We start from the raw sequence: 22,500 nt of genomic DNA on the forward strand, positions 1-22,500 counted from the left end.
CTACACACGCCCATACAAGACAAAATAACTCTGTTACGTTACAAAATGTCCACAGTTTTTTATTCACGTCCTTTGCATTGGAATACAGTATATGGGAGAAACGTGTGTCTCAGTTCTGAAGACAGTGCAACACGAGACAAGACTCACACAAAACTAAATACTCCATGGCCCCTTCAATACACATGACAGAGATCCCAAATGTCGACCGTTGACTATCTAAGGTGCATCTCAATATTCCTCTGTTGGCATCCTCACGTTCCTCGTCTCCTTTCCTTGTCTCCTCGCAGGCGATAGCAAGCAGCCAAGTCTACCAGAAAAACTCACCAAAACTGGACTACTACAGCGCCATCTATTGGAGACGTGGTTATTACACTCCTCAGCCGTGACGTACAGGACTTCATGTCAGTCCGAGCAGCAGTGCCAAACACATTGTATTCGTTCCAAATGCCGCCCTACTCACTATACAGGGCACTACTTTAGACAGAGCCCTATGGGCCCCTGTTCATAAAGTACAACACTATATAGGGAATAGGGTGCCATTTGGGAGACATATTTAACTTCTATCTACCACAGCGAAAGCAGTCAAGAGCAGACAGACAGAATAACAGAGTGTGTTATTTGGAGGTGCTGGGTGCAGGGTGGTTGGGATGGTTGTTTCCTTTAGAGGGGGTTGGTTTCACCTCCGCCCCCTTCACAATACTCAGTCTCTTGTGGAGTTTCGTACTGGCTCGGTGAGTCACCTCTTCCTCTATCTTGTTCCTGATCGCCACCTCCAGGCCCTGGGGGGGAACAGCAGGGGACATGGGATTAGGGAGCAGCCACACAGATTCATTCATATACGACTTACATCATCGCCTAAAGAAAAGCATTCCTCACCGCAGGACATTTCATTGGGGGACAATCCAGGACATGTCTACATACATACATACATCTGCATTGATCTGCGTTTTTGTCCGTCAAAGTACAACTCATCCCTACTTTTTCGGATGAGTTGCACGCGTTCTAAGATGGGTCCTGTCAGGGTCCAGGTTCTCTGAGAGGTTTCCATCTGTAGACAGTGCTGACTGTATCCCAGTGCATGTTGCCTCAGATGGTTTGTCCACAGAGACAGACCGTAGTGGATTCTCCTCAGATGGTATGTCCCACAGAGACAGCCCCAGTGGATTTACCAAGATGGTAGCCCCCAGCCCGTATACAAGTGGATTCCCTCAGATGGTATGTACAAGTGGTAGCCCCCAGCCGGATTATACAAGTGGTAGCCCCAGCAGACCGTATACAAGTGGTAGCCCCCAACCCGTATACAAGATGGTATGCCCCAGCCAGATAGAAGTGGTAGTCCCCAGCGCGTATACAAGTGGTAGCCCCCAGCCCGTATCTAAGTGGTGGCTGGCCCGTATACAAGTGAGCAGCCCCAGCCGTATACAGTGGTAGCTTTAAGCCCGTATACAAGTGGTAGCCCCAGCCCGTATACAAAGTGGTAGCCCCCAACCCGTATACAAGTGGTAGCCCCCAGCCCGTATACAAGTGGTAGCCCCCAGCCCGTATACAAGTGGTAGCCCCAGCCTGTATACAAGTGGTAGCCCCCAGCCTATATACAAGTGGTAGCCCCCAGCCAGTGGTAGCCCCAACCCATGCAAGTGGTAGCCCCCAGCCTGCCCATACAAGTGGTAGCCCCCAGCCTGTATACAAGTGGTAGCCCCCCAGCCTGTATACAAATGGTAGCCCCCAGCCTGTATACAAGTGGTAGCCCCCAGCCTGTATACAAGTGGTAGCCCCAGCCTGTATACAAGTGGTAGCTAGCCCAGCCTGTATACAAGTGGTAGCCCCCAGCCCTGTAGCCACAAGTGGTAGCCCCCAGCCTGTATACAAGTGGTATCCCCAGCCTGTATACAAGTGGTAGCCCCCAGCCTGTATACAAGTGGTAGCCCCCAGCCTGTATACAAGTGGTAGCCCCCAGCCTATATACAAGTGGTAGCCCCCAGCCTGTATACAAGTGGTAGCCCCCAGCCTGTATACAAGTGGTAGCCCCCAGCCTATATACAAGTGGTAGCCCCCCAGCCTATACAAGTGGTAGCCCCAGCCTGTATACAAGTGGTAGCCCCAGCCTGTATACAAGTGGTAGCCCCCAGCCTGTATACAAGTGGTAGCCCCAGCCTGTATACAAGTGGTAGCCCCCAGCCTGTATACAAGTGGTAGCCCCAGCCGTAAACAAGTGGTAGCCCCCAGCCTATATACAAGTGGTAGCCCCCAGCCTATATACAAGTGGTAGCCCCAGCCTGTATACCAGTGGTAGCCCCAGCCTGTATACAAGTGGCCCCAGCCCCCAGCCCAGCCTGCTCTTCAAGTGGTATCCCCAGCCTGTATACAAGTGGTAGCCCCCAGCCGTATACAAGTGGTAGCCCCCAGCCTGTATACAAGTGGTATCCCCAGCCTGTATACAAGTGGTGGCCCCAGCCTGTATACAAGTGGTAGCCCCCAGCCTGTATACAAGTGGTATCCCCCAGCCTGTATACAAGTGGTATCCCCAGCCCGCCCCCAGCCTGTATACAAGTGGTATCCCCCAGCCTGTATACAAGTGGTATCCCCCAGCCTGTATACAAGTGGTAGCCCCCAGCCTGTATACAAGTGGTAGCCCCCAGCCTATATACAAGTGGTAGCCCCCAGCCTGTATACAAGTGGTAGCCCCAGCCTGTATACAAGTGGTATTCCCAGCCTGTATACAAGTGGTAGCCCCAGCCTGTATACAAGTGGTAGCCCCAACCCATATACAAGTGGTAGCCCCCAGCCTATATACAAGTGGTAGCCCCATACAGCCTGTATACAAGTGGTGGCCCCCAGCCTGTATACAAGTGGTAGCCCCCAGCCTGTATACAAGTGGTAGCCCCAGCCCGTATACAAGTGGTATCCCCAGCCTGTGTATACAAGTGGTAGCCCCCAGCCTGTATACAAGTGGTATCCCCCAGCCTATATACAAGTGGTAGCCCCAGCCTGTATACAAGTGGTAGCCCCCAGCCTGTATACAAGTGGTAGTTTTTAAACTCTCCCATTATTCCGTAATGGACAGTATGAGGCTCTTATAGCTGCTGTCCTATAGCTGCTGTCTTACCTTCTTCAACTGCTGTTGCTGTACCACTTTAACCTTCTTCGTGCGATCGTCCTCCCTGTGAAACAGCAGCAACAAGTGAGGGTGAAGTTGTAACCAACAATAAAACCTCAGTGTAGATATTTATTGACCCCTTACAAAAAACCCACTGTGGTTAAAGGGGCCAACAATAACAAAGCCAACACCCCGCCTCCGTTTTGGTAAATCGTTGAGGGATGGTTCTGATGGTTTGAACTATGCTCATCATGAGGCATTTATAAAAGTTATTCTTCGAGAATCAATGGCTATAACCTTACATGAAAAGTGAAGCAATGTATGTAGCAATTGCAGATTGTACCCTTAAGCCAAACAGATTCGTAACAAGTACTGTAGTTAAGCAAAGTTTCCATTTGGAGCAGCCCATAGGGGAATCGAGGTTAGCTAGCTGGCAGGAAGTGAAGGCCAGACACGGTGTAATCTTTGTGTGACTGATAATGCCATTACAAATCTCCCTATAAATAGCTAAGCTGCCCTACAGTTCTCCTTCACAAGTTGTCAGAAGGGCCAGTAAGTAGGCCTAAACATCGGGACAACTGTCGAATGTGTCTTGTTATGCACATGCAATGTTACGCGATGCAATTCAAATGAGTGTGCTATGATGAGTTCCATTTGAGGGGGCGCCCGCACCCTTGACAGTCTAGTTCCCACGCAGTTTTTCAATAGAAACTGTCTCCTCACTGACCCGTGTTTGAGCCAACATGTCCGCCGCAACTACTTTTTGAGTATATATATATACGAAGCCCAGGCAGAAATCGCTAGAATACAAGACATCAACCATTTCACTCTGTACGTACCTCCTTTTCTGGGACCTTTGTTTTTTTGAGGTTTCTTGGTTCCACCGGGCTGCTTTGAACTTCTGTTTACCTTGCGCCATCTTGCCTCGAAGCTGTTTTCGCCGTATTGTCCCAGACCGGATGTAGATGGGCGTTACAACATGGCATTCTGGGATACTGGAGTACTGAGGTTGTGGAAAATACGGAAATAAAGTCTCTGGAATATTTTTTTGAACTGAATCAATAAAATGTTTGAATTGTGCCAAGTTAGATACATTACTTATTTAACATGCACCTTGACATGAAATGAATGTATAAATTAGATAGGCGATCATTGTATGTACTAAGAAATGTCCCACGACCTAAAGATACAACGCCGACAGCTGACATGTTTTTGTTCACTCTTTATTGTATTGTCGTGAAAAAGAAATCTCTTCTTAATTCAGGTATGCAGTTTACAGCATTATATTCATATTAAAAAAACATCAATTTTTGAACTATTTCCACATGATACAAAACTAAACCCCAGATATGAATATAAACAATAACATAACTACACGTAGAAAGAGGCCTTCTAATCGACTACACCCCCACCCGCACTAATATCACCAGCCATGCTTCCTATTGGCTTATTCACAAACACCCGGTCATCAGGACAATCTCCCGTTGGTTGAAATCTCAGAGGGAGTAGAAGTGATGATAGCGTTGCATTTGGCACTTAATTTGGCATCTTCCTCTCCCAAAAACTAGACTCATTAGGTCATGTCCTGAAGTATCCACCCTTGCATACTACTTAGTATGAAGCAATTCAGCCCGTGCATACTAGATAGTATCCTAGTGTGGTTATTGGGGACGGAGAACAAGAGGAAGGACAGATGGTTTCCTACAGTACACTGGGATTTACTGCCTCTTAAGATGCCCTCAGTACAGAGAGTAGGAGATATTTTACACTATTCAATAGGGTGTCCTCTGTCTAGATCTAGTATCGTCCAAATGTCACCCTATTCCCTATATTAGTGCACTACTTTTGATCAGAACCCTATAGGGCCCAGGTTAAAATAGTGCACTACAAAGGAAATAGGGTGCCATTTGGGACACATCCCGAGCCTGCTAAATAAACAGAACCTTTGGGTGACTGACTGGCAGATAATTCCAATTAAACACAGTCTATCCTGACATTTTATCAGTGTGTGTGTGTGTGTGTGTGTGTGATAATATGTGTGTGTGGTCGAGGAGGCCTCTCAGTGTAGTCTCATTAACAACAGCTTTATCACTAAGAATCACACAATAAAACAACTGATCACAGCCAAACAAGAGTAGCCTGGTTACCAGTCTGTTCGTGCCATCCTTCCACTCTTTGTCATGCCAAACAATGCCCCGGACTACAAGGGGTGAAATGTTAACACAGAACAGCATCTGGTTTCCAGTCAACGACAACAACAACAAAAGTCTTCATGATAAGAGACAAACGGATTCTCGTACCCTTTTTAAAAAGTTTTCAACATAACAATCTACGGATGGCGACAAAGTTGCTACATTGTTCTCGACCGTTAAAACTCTCCCCTCTGATTTATTCCAGTTCAGTTTCTCAAAATAAAAGACAAAGAAAGGAACCCCAAAACACAACAGTGGTGTTTGATTCTAGACCCTTATGTGATTTGACAGCCAACAGCATCGCTGTGAGAGGAAGGGAGAGAGAGAGAGGGGTAAGTTTGACAGGGAGAGGTTGGGGACGTAGGGGTCTCTGTTCTACTGCGATTCTAGAATATGGAACAGTTATGACACTACGGATTCTAGAATTCAAAATAATGTATTATTTTTTTTGACATGAAAGTTCTAGATAAGAATGCCTGGTGTGGACCAGAAATGGTCCAATGGGCGAGGAGGTGTGGTGTGTTTAGAGATCAGAGGTTTCTGAATGAGGGATGATGGAGTAGTAGAGTAGTGGATTTGGGGATGTATTTCACCTCTGACCTTCCAGACTTGCCTGACAACTCAAACGACTGTACATTTTCCCCCTCTGCTCTATGTTGGCTACATACTTCAGTCAGACTGCCATCGTTGAAGGCGTTTGTGGCGACGACATAATGAGGGGTGTTGTAAAAAAACAAAGTCATCAGCGATTGGATCATCTCTAACCAATCAGAGTATCAAAGCCAATGACGAATTTTCAAAACGCCGCCTTTCTGACTCTGGCCCAACCCATCGGTTTGTGGGACCAATCAGAATGGTTAGAATGCGTTTGCGTTCTAGAAATCGTTCTCAGATCCAGTCTCATTGCGGAGAAGAAACTAACGTTCATGGGCGTGGCCTAGCGGTTCACTAGAGCAAGGAGTTTCCGGACCGCCACCTTGGGGGGTTGAAGGACTACGTTCCTCCCTGTTAGCCTGCTGTCCTGGGACCTGTCCCAAATTACAACCTATTATTCCCTCTATTGTGCACTACTTACGACCAAAGCTCTGGTCAAAAGTATTGCACCATTTAGGTAATAGGATGCCATTCGGGATGCCTGCCTGTCCTGTCCTGTCCTGTCCTGTCCTGTGTGTGAGCGGTGGTGCTGGTGGTGAAAGGCATTGAGCAGTGCAGGGCCCCTGTGACATTCAGTACATCATAGAAATACAATCTTTAGAACAAACATCAACATTCCATTCAATTGTTGTTTAAAGCCGAGAGTTCCATCTCGGGCCAAGAGGAAAAAGGGTTTATTTTGCTTGACTTGTTGTCCAGGCCTAATAAGATGGAGATTGGTGTTGAGAGTATATATAGTGTTTCTGTGTATTCTGTGTAGTCTGATATGGTACAGTAGGGCGGTGGTTTAAACCTCTCCTCCGGGACCCAGGTCCACAGCTAGCTCTCCTGATTCAAGGGCGGCAGGGTAGCCTAGTGGTTAGAGCGTTGGACTAGTAACCAAAGGTTGCAAGTTCGAATCCCGAGCTGACAAATCTGTCTTTCTGCCCCTGAACAGGCAGTTAACCCACTGTTCCTAGGCCGTCATTGAAAATAAGAATTTGTTCTTAACTTGCCTAGTAAACTAAAGGTAAAAAAAAAAAAACTTGTCAACTAATCATCAAGCCCTCGACCAGGTGAAACGTCTGAGGAGAGGTTTGATAACCCTGGGGGGTCGGGGACGATACGGTACAGATTGGACCAGCGAGGTACAGACATTATGTGAGGTATAGGGGAGGTAGCCACAAGTTATACGCATCAGCTGACTAAAGAGGTTTTGCTCGAGATAATGTCAACTTGCTTTGTTTTGGTTTGAATAGTTCTAATTTCAGTTACTTTGGTAATGGTTGTGTCTCAAATGACCCCCTAGTCCCTATATAGTGCACTACTTTAGGCACAGAGCCCTGTTCCCTATATAGTGCACTACTCTAGACCAGAGCCCTGTTCCATATATAGTGCACTACTTTAGACCAGAGCCCTGTTCCATATATAGTGCACTACTTTAGACCAGAGCCCTGTTCCATATATAGTGCACTACTTTTGGCTAGAGCCCTGTTCCCTATATAGTGCCCTACTTTAGACCAGAGCCCTATTCCCTATATAGTGCACTACTTTTGGCTAGAGCCCTATTCCCCATATAGTGCACTACTTTTGGCTAGAGCCCTATTCCATATATAGTGCACTACTTTTGGCTAGAGCCTATGGGCTGTAGTCAAATAGTGCACTATAAAGGGAATAAGGTGCTATTTGAGACTCACCAATGTATTTTCAGCAATCAAGTGTCGTCAATTTTCTTAAACTCACATTTCTATGAAACACTTTTCCAGAGAAAACTACATGTGAATATATAATATTGTGATTGGGTATAACTGTTACATTTTTCATTCCTAACTGTTTGGAGAACTCTGATCTGATCAGGATGTAGTATAGGCCAGTTCTTCTGAAGGAGACTGGTTCGTTCTGTCGGTGACAGGAGATGAACACAGGAGAGACCAGAGAGAGAGGAGAGAGAGGGAGGGACAGGAGAGACCAGAGAGGAGAGACCAGAGAGAGGAGAGACCAGAGAGAGGAGAGACCAGAGAGAGAGAGAGAGGGAGGGACAGGAGAGACCAGAGAGAGACCAGAGAGGAGAGACCAGAGAGAGGAGAGACCAGAGAGGAGAGACCAGAGAGAGGAGAGACCAGAGAGAGAGAGAGAGGGAGGGGCAGGAGAGACCAGAGTGAGGAGAGACCAGAGAGAGGGACAGGAGAGACCAGAGAGAGGAGAGACCAGAGAGAGACAGGAGAGACCAGAGAGAGGAGAGACCAGAGAGAGAAGAGAGACAGGAGATGAACACAGGAGAGACCAGAGAGAGGAGAGACCAGAGAGAGTAGAGAGGGGAGGGACAGGAGAGACCAGAGAGAGGAGAGACAGGAGATGAACACAGGAGAGACCAGAGAGAGGAGAGACCAGAGAGAGTAGAGAGAGGGAGGGACAGGAGAGACCAGAGAGAGGAGAGACAGGAGATGAACACAGGAGAGGAGAGAGAGGGAGGGACAGGAGAGACCAGAGAGAGGAGAGAGAGGGAGGGACAAGAGACCAGAGAGAGGAGAGAGAGGGAGGGACAAGAGACCAGAGAGAGGAGAGACAGGAGATGAACACAGGAGAGGAGAGAGAGGGAGGGACAGGAGAGACCAGAGAGAGGAGAGAGAGGGAGGGACAGGAGAGACCAGAGAGAGGAGAGAGACAGGAGCGGGTTTGATGTGTGTGTCTGAGTTCCTGTGTTGATGTGTGTGTGAGACACACGTAAAACGTGTGAGTTTGTAGAACACTGACTGTGTGTGTAAATGTAACAAAACTGGACTTCCACATCATTTGTGTGCGTGAGGACGTGGAAGTCGTATGAGAGAGTGAGAGCAGGAATATTAAGGTGCAGTAGCGCACGGCGGCCAGCGGGTGGTGATAGTGCCGTCTACAGGGCAGTGAGACGGCCGGTGAGTGCTGCCTGCAGCTCCGAGGGCAGAAACACCCCCAGCTCTGTGATGATGCCCCTGTTATCAGCTGGTGGGGGTCACGTCAAACGCCGGGTTCCACACATCAATACCTGGAGAGGGAGAGAGGAGGGCAGACAGAGAGAGAGAGACGGGTGAAGGGACAGAGAGCAAGATAAATTAGGGGTGGGGGGTTAGAGTGAGACGGTAGAGAGCGACAGAGGAAGAGAGGGGAGAAGGAAGGGAGGTAGATAATGGTAGAGTGAGGGTGTAAAGGGAGGGAAGAGAAGGAGAGAGAGAGCAGGATAAATTAGGGGGTGGGGGTTAGGGTGAGACGGTAGAGAGCGACAGAGGAAGAGAAGGGAGAAGGGAGGTAGATAATGGTAGAGTGAGGGTGTAAAGGGAGGGAAGAGAAGGAGAGAGAGAGAGCAGGAACACCCCGGGGAACAGCGTCTCCATTAAAGGAGAGGATAATATAATTACTGTGATGTCACAGAGCTCCTCCAGAGTTCTTTAATTAGAGACACGTGTCACAAGTCAATCAGCTCCGGTACATTCTCCAGAGAATACACCGTTCCCTCTGTCTGTCTACTGTTATATCTCTACCACGACACTGTCCCCCGTCTGTCTGTCTACACTGTTATATCTCTACCACGACACTGTCCCCCCTGTCTGTCTGTCTGTCTGTCTGTCTGTCTGTCTGTCTGTCTGTCTGTCTGTCTGTCTACCAGGGACTACACTGTTATATCTCTACCACTACACTGTCCCCCTGTCTGTCTACCAGGGACTACACTGTTATATCTCTACCACTACAACACTGTTATATCTCTACCACTACACTGTTATATCTCTACCAGGGACTACACTGTTATATCTCTACCAGGGACTACACTGTTATATCTCTACCAGGGACTACACTGTTATATCTCTACCAGCGACTACACTGTTATATCTCTACCAGCGACTACACTGTTATATCTCTACCAGGGACTACACTGTTATATCTCTACCACTACACTGTTATGTCTCTACCAGGGACTACACTGTTGTATCTCTACCAGGGACTACACTGTTATATCTCTACACCTTTATATCTCTCTACCAGGGACTACACTGTTATCTCTCTCTCCCACTACACTGTTATCTCTCTCTCCCACTACACTGTTATCTCTCTCTCCCACTACACTGTTATCTCTCTCTCCCACTACACTGTTATCTCTCTCTCCCCAGCTCTATCACTATGTTTCTATCAATCTGTCTGTTTCTCCCTCTGCCATTGTCTCCCGCTGTCTGTCCATCACCATCTAGCTTCTCCACACCTCATTAACGCACGGTCTGTCTTCTGTCATCGCACACCCACCCACCTCCACACACAAACACAAACACACACCCACTTCCACCCCTACACACACCTGGGGCAGCGATGGGTACTCCGTTGATGCTGGTGAGTTCCTCGGCGGGCGCTCCTCGATGACAATGTGCCGGCCGCTCTCCAGACTCCAGGTCACATGACGTGCTGGGCGCCGCCACGTAGAACGGGATCCCATGGTGCTTTGCGGCGATGGCCAGTTGGTACGTGCCGATTTTGTTGGCCGTATCACCGTTAGCAACCACCCTGTCCGCCCCTACGACAACAGCTGAGACGGGGAGAGGAAGAGAGAGGGGATAGACAGAGGAAGAGAGAGGGGATAGACAGAGAGAGGGGATAGACAGAGAGAGGGGATAGACAGAGAGAGGGGATAGACAGAGAGGGGATAGACAGAGAGAGGGGATAGACAGAGCGAGGGGATAGACAGAGAGAGAGGATAGACAGAGAGAGAGGATAGACAGAGAGAGGGGATAGACAGAGAGAGAGGGGATAGAGGGAAGGGATAGACAGAGAAAGAGAGAAGAAATAACAGTATAGTGATAAGAGATGGATAGAACATCAAACCAGAGCAGTTATTGGAGAAGGAGAAGAAGAGAGAGTAAAGTCAGACAGGCATTCAGTCAGGCAGTCAGTCAGACAGGCAGTCAGACAGGCAGGCAGTCAGACAGGCAGTCAGACAGGCAGTCAGTCAGGTAGGCAGGCAGTCAGACAGGCAGTCAGACAGGCAGGCAGTCAGTCAGGCAGGCAGGCAGGCAGGCAGGCAGTCAGACTGTGTATACCTGTGATGCTCTTCTCTCTCATGGTGAGTGCAGCCATGCTGTCTGTGATGAGAGTAGCAGGGAAACCTTCAGCCACGGCCTCATAGGCTGTCAGTCTGGCCCCTTGGTTATAGGGTCTGGTCTCTGTACAATACATCCGCTTCAGTCTGCCGAGAGCATGGAGGGAACGCACCACACCTGGAGACACACACACTGGTTATAGTCTGGTACTAGAGCATGGAGGGAACGCACCACACCTGGAGACACACACACTGGTTATAGTCTGGTACTAGAGCATGGAGGGAACGCACCACACCTGGAGACACACACACTGGTTATAGTCTGGTACTAGAGCATGGAGGGAACGCACCACACCTGGAGACACACACACTGGTTATAGTCTGGTACTAGAGCATGGAGGGAACGCACCACACCTGGAGACACACACACTGGTTATAGTCTGGTACTAGAGCATGGAGGGAACGCACCACACCTGGAGACACACACACTGGTTATAGTCTGGTACTAGAGCATGGAGGGAACGCACCACACCTGGAGACACACACACTGGTTATAGTCTGGTACTAGAGCATGGAGGGAACGCACCACACCTGGAGACACACACACTGGTTATAGTCTGGTACTAGAGCACAGAGACACACTGGTTATAGTCTGGTACTAGAGCACAGAGACACACACACTGGTTATAGTCTGGTACTAGAGCATGGAGGGAACGCACCACACCTGGAGACACACACACTGGTTATAGTCTGGTACTAGAGCATGGAGGGAACGCACCACACCTGGAGACACACACACTGGTTATAGTCTGGTACTAGAGCATGGAGGGAACGCACCACACCTGGAGACACACACACTGGTTATAGTCTGGTACTAGAGCATGGAGGGAACGCACCACACCTGGAGACACACACACTGGTTATAGTCTGGTACTAGAGCATGGAGGGAACGCACCACACCTGGAGACACACACACTGGTTATAGTCTGGTACTAGAGCATGGAGGGAACGCACCACACCTGGAGACACACACACTGGTTATAGTCTGGTACTAGAGCATGGAGGGAACGCACCACACCTGGAGACACACACACTGGTTATAGTCTGGTACTAGAGCACAGAGACACACACACTGGTTATAGTCTGGTACTAGAGCACAGAGACACTGGTTATAGTCTAGTACTAGAGCACAGAGACACTGGTTAGAGTCTGGTACTAGAGCACAGAGACACACTGGTTATAGTCTGGTACTAGAGCACAGAGACACACTGGTTATAGTCTGGTACTAGAGCACAGAGACACACTGGTTATAGTCTGGTACTAGAGCACAGAGACACACTGGTTATAGTCTGGTACTAGAGCACAGAGACACACTGGTTATAGTCTGGTACTAGAGCACAGAGACACTGGTTATAGTCTAGTACTAGAGCACAGAGACACACTGGTTATAGTCTGGTACTAGAGCACAGAGACACACTGGTTATAGTCTGGTACTAGAGCACAGAGACACACTGGTTATAGTCTAGTACTAGAGCACAGAGACACACTGGTTATAGTCTAGTACTAGAGCACAGAGACACACTGGTTATAGTCTAGTACTAGAGCAGAGACACTGGTCAGAGTCTGGTACTAGAGCACAGAGACACTGGTCATAGTCTGGTACTAGAGCACAGAGACACTGGTTATAGTCTGGTACTAGAGCACAGAGACACTGGTTATAGTCTAGTACTAGAGCACAGAGACACACTGGTTAGAGTCTGGTACTAGAGCACAGAGACACACACACTGGTTATAGTCTGGTACTAGAGCACAGAGACACTGGTTATAGTCTAGTACTAGAGCACAGAGACACACTGGTTAGAGTCTGGTACTAGAGCACAGAGACACTGGTTAGAGTCTGGTACTAGAGCACAGAGACACTGGTTAGAGTCTGGTACTAGAGCACAGAGACACTGGTTAGAGTCTGGTACTAGAGCACAGAGACACTGGTTAGAGTCTGGTACTAGAGCACAGAGACACTGGTTAGAGTCTGGTACTAGAGCACAGAGACACTGGTTAGAGTCTGGTACTAGAGCACAGAGACTCTGGTTAGAGTCTGGTACTAGAGCACAGAGACACTGGTTAGAGTCTGGTACTAGAGCACAGAGACACTGGTTAGAGTCTGGTACTAGAGCACAGAGACTCTCTGGTTATAGTCTAGTACTAGAGCACAGAGACACTGGTTAGAGTCTGGTACTAGAGCACAGAGACTCTGGTTAGAGTCTGGTACTAGAGCACAGAGACTCTCTGGTTATAGTCTAGTCCTAGAGCACAGAGACACTGGTTAGAGTCTGGTACTAGAGCACAGAGACACACTGGTTATAGTCTAGTACTAGAGCACAGAGACACTGGTTAGAGTCTGGTACTAGAGCACAGAGACACTGGTTAGAGTCTGGTACTAGAGCACAGAGACTGGTTAGAGTCTGGTACTAGAGCACAGAGACTGGTTAGAGTCTGGTACTAGAGCACAGAGACTCTCTGTCTTACCCAGTGCGGTGCCGTATCCTGCCGTGGCCAGTGACCCGGTGTTGCAGTGAGTTAAGATCGTGACTGAGTCTCGGGGAACACCAGACAGGATGTGTTGAGCTCCGTAGTTACCGATCTTCTTGTTGTCATTGACATCCCGCTCCAGCATCTCCTCGATCCAGCCAATCACACTGCAGAATGGGCGGGGTTAGAGGAGAGGGAGTGTGTCTGTCATAAAGCAGTCTTCCCTTTTCACCTTCTGATCTACTCTTTAGTTTAGTCCACTTTCATGTTCTCTCACTGTCTGGTCTCCCCCTCTCCCTCTCTCTCTGGGTCTCCCCCTCTCGCTCTCTCTCTGGGTCTCCCCCTCTCGCTCTCTCTCTGGGTCTCCCCCTCTCGCTCTCTCTCTGGGTCTCCCCCTCTCGCTCTCTCTCTGGGTCTCCCCCTCTCTGGGCCTCCCCCTCTCGCTCTCTCTCTGGGTCTCCCCCTCTCTCTGGGTCTCCCCCTCTCTCTCTCTCTCTCTCTCTCTCTGGGTCTCCCCTCTCTCTCTCTGGGTCTCCCCTCTCTCTCTCTCTCTCTGGGTCTCCCCCCTCTCTCTCTCTCTCTCTGGGTCTCCCCCTCTCTCTCTCTCTCTCTCTCTGGGTCTCCCCCCTCTCTCTCTCTCTCTGGGTCTACTCTCTCTCTCTCTCTCTCTGGGTCTCCATCTCTCTCTCTCTCTCTCTCTCTCTCTGGGTCTCCCCTCTCTCTCTCTCTCTCTCTCTGGGTCTCCCCCTCTCTCTCTCTCTCTCTCTCTCTCTGGGTCTCCCCCTCTCTCTCTCTGGGTCTCCCACTCTCTCTCTCTGGGTCTCCCCTCTCTCTCTCTCTCTCTGGGTCTCCCCCTCTCTCTCTCTCTCTCTCTCTGGGTCTACCTCTCTCTCTAGCTCTCTCTCTGGGTCTACCTCTCTCTAGCTCTCTCTCTGGGTCTCCCTCTCTGGGTCTCCCTCTCTCTGGGTCCCCCCTCTCTCTGCCCCCCCCCTCTCTCCATACATCCTTCCATCCCTCTCTCCCTATATCCATCAATCTTTCTCCATACATCCCTCTCTCTCCCTACATCCATCCCTCTCTCTACATTCATCCCACCCTCTCTCTCTCTCCCTATATCCATCCCTCTCTCTACATTCATCCCACCCCTCTCTCTCCCTACATCCACCCCCCTACATCCATCCCTCCCCCCTACATCCATCCTTCCCTCTCTCTCCACCCATCCCTCTCTCCATCTCCCTCTCTCCACCCATCCCTCTCTCCATCTCTCCACCCATCCCTCTCTCCATCTCTCCACCCATCCCTCTCTCCATCTCTCCACCCATCCCTCTCTCCATCTCTCCACCCATCCCTCTCTCCATCTCTCCACCCATCCCTCTCTCCATCTCTCCACCCATCCCTCTCTCCATCTCCTCTCTCTCCACCCATCCCTCTCTCCATCTCTCCACCCATCCCTCTCTCCATCTCTCCACCCATCCCTCTCTCCATCTCTCCACCCATCCCTCTCTCCATCTCTCCATCCATCCCTCTCTTTCATCTCTCCACCCATCCCTCTCTCCATCTCTCCACCCATCCCTCTCTCCATCTCTCCACACCTCTCTGTGAGTTGTTCTGTGTTTTTTCTCCATGCTCTCGTTCTCGGCAAACTCCATCAGTTCTCGGGCGGCCCGGCCCATATTGACGGCCGTGGGTCTTGCAGAAGTCAGGTGACACAGAGACTCCCGGATGAAGGTCACGGGGTCGTTGCCCCCGGCACCTGCGCGCAGCTCCACTGCCAGGCTCAGACAGCCTACGATGGCGATGGCAGGAGCCCCCCGTACCTGGGGGGGAGAAGGAATGGAGGGGGAGAAGGAATGGAATTGAGCCTTTGAACATTTCTTGTAATCCTCCAGGTAAACCAGAGAGGGAGGACATGTGTGTCTATCGAACTCTCTCATTGGTCTTTATCATACACCTGTCTCCTCCCATCTCTCCTCGCCTGCTGGAACCCCCACACTCCTCTAGAACTCTCCTGTCCAGAAGACTGACTATGCAGTACGAGGCAACACCAGACAGGACCGTACGCAGACAACACCAGACAGGACCGTGCGCAGACAACACCAGACAGGACCGTATGCAGACAACACCAGACAGGACCGTACGCAGACAACACCAGACAGGACCGTACGCAGACAACACCAGACAGGACCGTATGCAGACAACACCGTATGCAGGCAACACCAGACAGGACCGTACACAGGCAACACCAGACAGGACCGTACGCAGACAACACCAGACAGGACCGTACGCAGACAACACCAGACAGGACCGTACGCAGACAACACCAGACAGGACCGTACGCAGACAACACCAGACAGGACCGTATGCAGACAACACCAGACAGGACCGTACGCAGGCAACACCAGACAGGACCGTACGCAGACAACACCAGACAGGACCGTACGCAGACAACACCAGACAGGACCGTATGCAGGCAACACCAGACAGGACCGTACACAGGCAACACCAGACAGGACCGTACGCAGGCAACACCAGACAGGACCGTACGCAGGCAACACCAGACAGGACCGTACGCAGGCAACACCAGACAGGACCGTGCGCAGACAACACCAGACAGGACCGTACGCAGACAACACCAGACAGGACCGTATGCAGGCAACACCAGACAGGCCGTGTGCAGACAACACCAGACAGGACCGTACGCAGACAACACCAGACAGGACCGTGCGCAGGCAACACCAGACAGGACCGTACGCAGACAACACCAGACAGGACCGTACGCAGACAACACCAGACAGGACCGACGCAGACAACACCAGACAGGACCGTACGCAGACAACACCAGACAGGACCGTACGCAGACAACACCAGACAGGACCGTACGCAGACAACACCAGACAGGACCGTATGCAGACAACACCAGACAGGACCGTATGCAGACAACACCAGACAGGACCGTATGCAGACAACACCAGACAGGACCGTACGCAGACAACACCAGACAGGACCGTACGCAGACAACACCAGACAGGACTGTACACACACGCCCAACCCTCTAACCACTGGGCTACCTGCCGACACAAAGCGGGGCGATAGTCAGGACACACAGACAGTGAGTAGTGGTGTGTGACGTCACCAGTGTGTGAGATCAGCGGCAGCTTGGTATCATCCATCCCCAGAGACACAAGAGACACTACCATTACTATCACCATGTCGACATCATACTGTTTAATAGGCATTCCATCACAGGTCTGAAGTTGGACTGCTGCTCAGATGGAGAGTATCTCAGTGTGTGTGTGTGTGTGTGTGTGTGAGAGAGAGACAAAGAGGGAGATGAAGAGAGGGTGTCTGTATCAAATGGAAGGAGGTTTATTATTTAGAATAACAAGAAAAGAGAACTAGTCTATTTGACGATCAACAAAACACCTCTCCTTATCAGAACCGCTCTGATAACAGCCGTCGCCAAACACTAATAAAAGGAGTCAACAAGCGGCAGAGCACCGACTGCAGGAGCGAACAAAACCCCGGGAATCGGTCATTAATAATGCATAGACAATCTTTACAGTGAGAGCAAGATAAAGGGAGCGAAGGGGTGGGCGTTTTCATGGGGTGTGCGGATACCTGGCACGGTGGTTTTTGTCGGTGGCACGGGTTAACGTTAAACGGTAAATAAATAATTGGATCCATTGTCGCTTAGGATCACGTTAAATTGAGAAACCGAGCCGGTAAAAACGAACGAGTGACACACTGTGTGTGTGATCCAACCCCGAGCGTCCACACCGGGGCCGCTATTCCATGCAATACGGCGCTGCGGACGGTAGTAATCGGTGGAAATAACAGGGACGGTCAAAACACACAGGCCCTGGACTTCAACAAAGAGCCTGTCACAGGCCACAAGCCCTTCGCACAACACCGCCCTGATATGCTCTGTGACAGAACCGAGGGCAGGGTGCACAGCTCACACTAAATATCCACCCTGTCTGACACAAAGACACCCGTAGTCAGCATAGCTACACACACTGTGGTGGAAACACTGCTAACTAGAAACACACACACCGGGAGGTGACACGTAGTGAGCGTGGAATCGGACAGGAAACGAACGAGGGAGAAGACAGAGAGTGATATTTCTTACCTTCATGGACTTGATCGCTTCATAGCCGTCCTGCACTGTGCGGACCTCATCGTACACAGTCTCCTGCGGTAGGAGCAGCTGGTTAAGAATCTGCAGAGACCCGGCCCGGTAACGGATCGCCTCGAGCGTCATGACCCGCGAACGAGATGGATCGGATGGCACACACACACACACACTCCTCCCGGTTGTCGTTTCGAATCGTCGTGGGTTGGTAGAGGATAAAAGTGCTGGAAAATGAATATTAACTGTCTGGGGGAAAAAAGAGGGGGAGCTCAGAAAACCTCTGTCTGACACACATACGGAACCACGTGCTTACCCCGGCAGGAAACCGACCCTGCCTTTCCGAACTTTGTCCACGCCCACCTCTCGCGCGCTCTTTTTTGGCGGTGACAGACCTTCTCCCTTCTCTCCCTCTTCTCTCTGCCCTCTGTTTTGTTTGTAGACACGTCGCGTTCAGATCAGATGTATTAGCGTAACTGGAGGAGTTGAGTCGGTGCTCTTTCTTACCCTTCAACAACGGAGCAGGCTGCAGCTCCTCTCATCTCGGGGTTTAGGGAGAACGAAGGAACACGTACTGAAGCCATTGTCTCGTCCTCTCTGCAGCTATAGAGCGAGACAGATTATACTGTACAGACTTGATTGTACTATAGTCATCTCTGCAGCTATGGACTGTACTATAGTCCTCTGTATAGACTGTACTATAGTCCTCTCTGTATAGACTGTACTATAGTCCTCTCTATATAGACTGTACTATAGTCCTCTCTATATAGACTGTACTATAGTCCTCTCTGTATAGACTGTACTATAGTCCTCTCTGTATAGACTACTATAGTCCTCTGTATAGACTGTACTATAGTCCTCTCTGTATAGACTGTACTATAGTCCTCTCTGTATAGACTACTATAGTCCTCTCTGTATAGACTGTACTATAGCCCTCTCTGTATAGACTGTACTATAGTCCTCTCTGTATAGACTACTATAGCCCTCTCTGTATAGACTACTATAGTCCTCTCTATATAGACTGTACTATAGCCCTCTCTGTATAGACTACTATAGTCCTCTCTATATAGACTGTACTATAGCCCTCTCTATATAGACTGTACTATAGTCCTCTCTGTATAGATGGTACTATAGTCCTCTCTGTATAGACTGTCCTATAGTCCTCTCTATATAGACTGTACTATAGTCCTCTCTGTATAGACTGTACTATAGTCCTCTCTGTATAGACTGTACTATAGTCCTCTATATATAGACTGTACTATAGCCCTCTCTGTATAGACTGTACTATAGTCCTCTATATATAGACTGTACTATAGCCCTCTGCAGACTACCCTAGTCCTCTCTGCAGACCCTAGTCCTCTCTGTATAGACGGTATAGCCCTCTCTGATTTACTACCCTAGTCCTCTCTGGAGCGGTATACTGATTTATAGTCTATAGAGACTTGACTATAGCCCTCTGCAGCTGTATACTGAGCTATATACTATAGTCAGTCTAGAGAGATGATGTAGGCAATACTGGTGTCTGGAAACACCACCGGTATTTCATCAATTACTCACACTCGCTCACTCACACTCACACTCTCTCACTCACACACACACTCTCTCACACACACACACACTCTCTCTCACTCACACACACACACACACACACACTCTCACACGCACACACACACACTCTCACACGCACTCTCACAAGCACTCACACTCACACTCTCACGCACACAGTCTCTCACTCACACACACACACACACACTCTCTCACTCACACACACTCTCACTCACACACACACTCACTCTCACACACTCTCTCTCACTCACACACAAATAAATTAAACACAATATACAGGCTTAATTCATTCTGGTATTTAATCCAACCATGATTCCCAAGACATTTGACCACATCATTATAATGCCAGTTAATAGTTCATTCTCCATCACCTTTGGACACACACACGTTCTTCATTTAAAAATAGAGCCATAGTCAATGCTGTATATATAACATATTAAACAGGTCTTTTCTGACTGATTGCCAACAATGGATACATGTTTTCAACATAAAAAAACAAACTAAACAAAAAACGGTGCTGATCTGGGATCAGTTTAGCCACCAGGACTGGGGGACTGGGCCTGTTTCCACAAAGCTTCTCAGAGCAGCAGTGCTGATCTGGGATCAGTTTAGCCACCAGGACTGGGCCTGTATCCACAAAGCTTCTCAGGCGGCAGTGCTGATCTAGGATCAGTTTAGCCACCAGGACTGGGCCTGTATCCACAAAGCTTCTCAGAGCAGCAGTGCTGATCTAGGATCAGTTTAGCCACCAGGACTGGGGGACTGGGCCTGTTTCCACAAAGCTTCTCAGAGCAGCAGTGCTGATCTAGGATCAGTTTAGCCACCAGGACTGGGCCTGTATCCACAAAGCTTCTCAGAGCGGCAGTGCTGATCTAGGATCAGTTTAGCCACCAGGACTGGGGGACTGGGCCTGTTTCCACAAAGCTTCTCAGAGCAGCAGTGCTGATCTAGGATCAGTTTAGCCACCAGGACTGGGGGACTCGGCCTCTATCCTCAAAGCTTCTCAGAGTATCTAGTATGGAGTGATTCATAATGTAGGATCAGTTTTGCCTTTTAGCTCATAATGAATCAGATTATATGGACAGGTTGGAACCTGATCCTGGATCAGCACTCCAACTCAGATGCTGTGGATACAGAGACAGATCCCACTACAGTAGGCTACTAAATTACTGTTGTAGTGTAGAGAGAGAGAGAGGAGAGAGACCGATAGGGGGTACAGGAGGAGACCTCAGGGTGTCTGGGTATATAGAGGGGTAGAGGAGGAGACCTCAGGGTGTCTGGGTATATAGAGGGGTAGAGGGAGGAGACCTCAGGGTGTCTGGGTATATAGAGGGGTACAGGAGGAGACCTCAGGGTGTCTGGGTCTGTAGAGGAGGAGACCTCAGGGTGTCTGGGTCTATAGAGGGGTAGAGGAGGAGACCTCAGGGTGTCTGGGTCTATAGAGGGGTAGAGGAGGAGACCTCAGGGTGTCTGGGTATATAGAGGGGTACAGGAGGAGACCTCAGGGTGTCTGGGTATATAGAGGGGTACAGGAGGAGACCTCAGGGTGTCTGGGTATATAGAGGGGTAGGAGGAGAGACCTCAGGGTGTCTGGGTCTATAGAGGGGTAGAGGAGGAGACCTCAGGGTGTCTGGGTCTATAGAGGGGTACAGGAGGAGACCTCAGGGTGTCTGGGTATATAGAGGGGTACAGGAGGAGACCTCAGGGTGTCTGGGTATATAGAGGGGTACAGGATGAGACCTCAGGGTGTCTGGGTATATAGAGGGGTAGAGGAGGAGACCTCAGGGTGTCTGGGTCTATAGAGGGGTACAGGAGGAGACCTCAGGGTGTCTGGGTCTATAGAGGGGGGTAGACCTCAGGGTGTCTGGGTATATAGAGGGGTAGAGGAGGAGACCTCAGGGTGTCTGGGTCTATAGAGGGGTACAGGAGGAGACCTCAGGGTGTCTGGGTCTATAGAGGGGTAGAGGAGGAGACCTCAGGGTGTCTGGGTTTATAGAGGGTAGAGGAGGAGACCTCAGGGTGTCTGGGTATATAGAGGGGTACAGGAGGAGACCTCAGGGTGTCTGGGTATATAGAGGGGTACAGGAGGAGACCTCAGGGTGTCTGGGTCTATAGAGGGGTAGAGGATGAGACCTCAGGGTGTCTGGGTCTATAGAGGGGGTACAGGAGGAGACCTCAGGGTGTCTGGGTATATAGAGGGGTACAGGAGGAGACCTCAGGGTGTCTGGGTATATAGAGGGGTAGAGGATGAGACCTCAGGGTGTCTGGGTATATAGAGGGGTACAGGAGGAGACCTCAGGGTGTCTGGGTATATAGAGGGGTACAGGAGGAGACCTCAGGGTGTCTGGGTCTATAGAGGGGTAGAGGAGGAGACCTCAGGGTGTCTGGGTCTATAGAGGGGTACAGGAGGAGACCTCAGGGTGTCTGGGTATATAGAGGGGTATAGGAGGAGACCTCAGGGTGTCTGGGTCTATAGAGGGGTACAGGAGGAGACCTCAGGGTGTCTGGGTATATAGAGGGGTAGAGGATGAGACCTCCTTTCCCTACCCAAAATCTGAATAAAGGGTCTGACCTCAACACTATAGGCAGCTGTGGTCCCCGGCCCACCACGGCCAAACCACACTGACTAAACAGTGTCCCCTCTGACAAGCTCTGCCTGTGTCTCCCGTCTGCCTGTCCCTCTCTCTGCCCGTCTGCCCGTCTGTCCCTCTCTCTGCCCGTCTGTCCCTCTCTCTGCCCGTCTGTCCCTCTCTCTGCCCGTCTGCCCTCTGTCCCTCTCTCTGCCTGTCTGCCGTCTGTCCTCTCTCTGCCTGTCTGCCCGTCTGTCCCTCTCTCTGCCTGTCTGCCTGTCCCTCTCTCTGCCCGTCTGCCTGTCCCTCTCTCTGCCCGTCTGCCTGTGCCCCTCTCTCTGCCCGTCTGCCTGTCCCTCTCTCTGCCCGTCTGCCTGTCCCTCTCTCTGCCCGTCTGCCTGTCCCTCTCTCTGCCTGTCTGGAAGTCAGTAAGTAAAGCGCGCATTTCCTGCCCATGACATTCGGAACGAGGAACAGGAAGTGCACTGAAGCCTCTTCTTCTCATTCTTAGAGGATCCCTGTAGGATTTGGGGCCGACATCAGGCCAGCTTGGACACGGATGAAGTCACATACTGTATGTGCTTCAGGTTCTGACTCAGGTCATAGTGACAGTTTACTCATCATGCTTTAATCTGGGATTCTGACATCATAATTGGATGTAGCCCTTTGCAGAACATTCCAACTGATGACATCACAACCAGATGAAGCGATCCTTTGTTAAACATTCT

The 22,500-nt window shown here is 50.0% G+C and overlaps 1 protein-coding gene, 1 long non-coding RNA gene and 2 pseudogenes across 2 annotated transcripts in view; 1 reads left to right on the top strand and 3 right to left on the bottom strand.

The window, feature by feature from the left end:
• The window catches only part of LOC135531669 (coiled-coil and C2 domain-containing protein 1A-like), a 301,157-nt gene that overhangs the window by 35,152 nt on the left and 243,505 nt on the right, over positions 1-22,500 (top strand).
• Positions 44-4,040, bottom strand: LOC135531567 (UPF0390 protein zgc136864-like; annotated as a pseudogene).
• On the bottom strand, positions 8,059-17,886 carry LOC135531583 (methylthioribose-1-phosphate isomerase-like; annotated as a pseudogene).
• LOC135531599 (uncharacterized) lies at positions 19,484-20,765 on the bottom strand. The gene is made up of 2 exons (XR_010454072.1): positions 20,511-20,765; positions 19,484-20,469 (listed from the first exon to the last, which is right to left on the bottom strand). It is a non-coding gene; the product is annotated as an uncharacterized LOC135531599 (long non-coding RNA).

Source organism: Oncorhynchus masou, chromosome 5 (genome assembly GCF_036934945.1).
Source record: "Oncorhynchus masou masou isolate Uvic2021 chromosome 5, UVic_Omas_1.1, whole genome shotgun sequence".
NCBI lineage: Eukaryota > Metazoa > Chordata > Actinopteri > Salmoniformes > Salmonidae > Oncorhynchus > Oncorhynchus masou.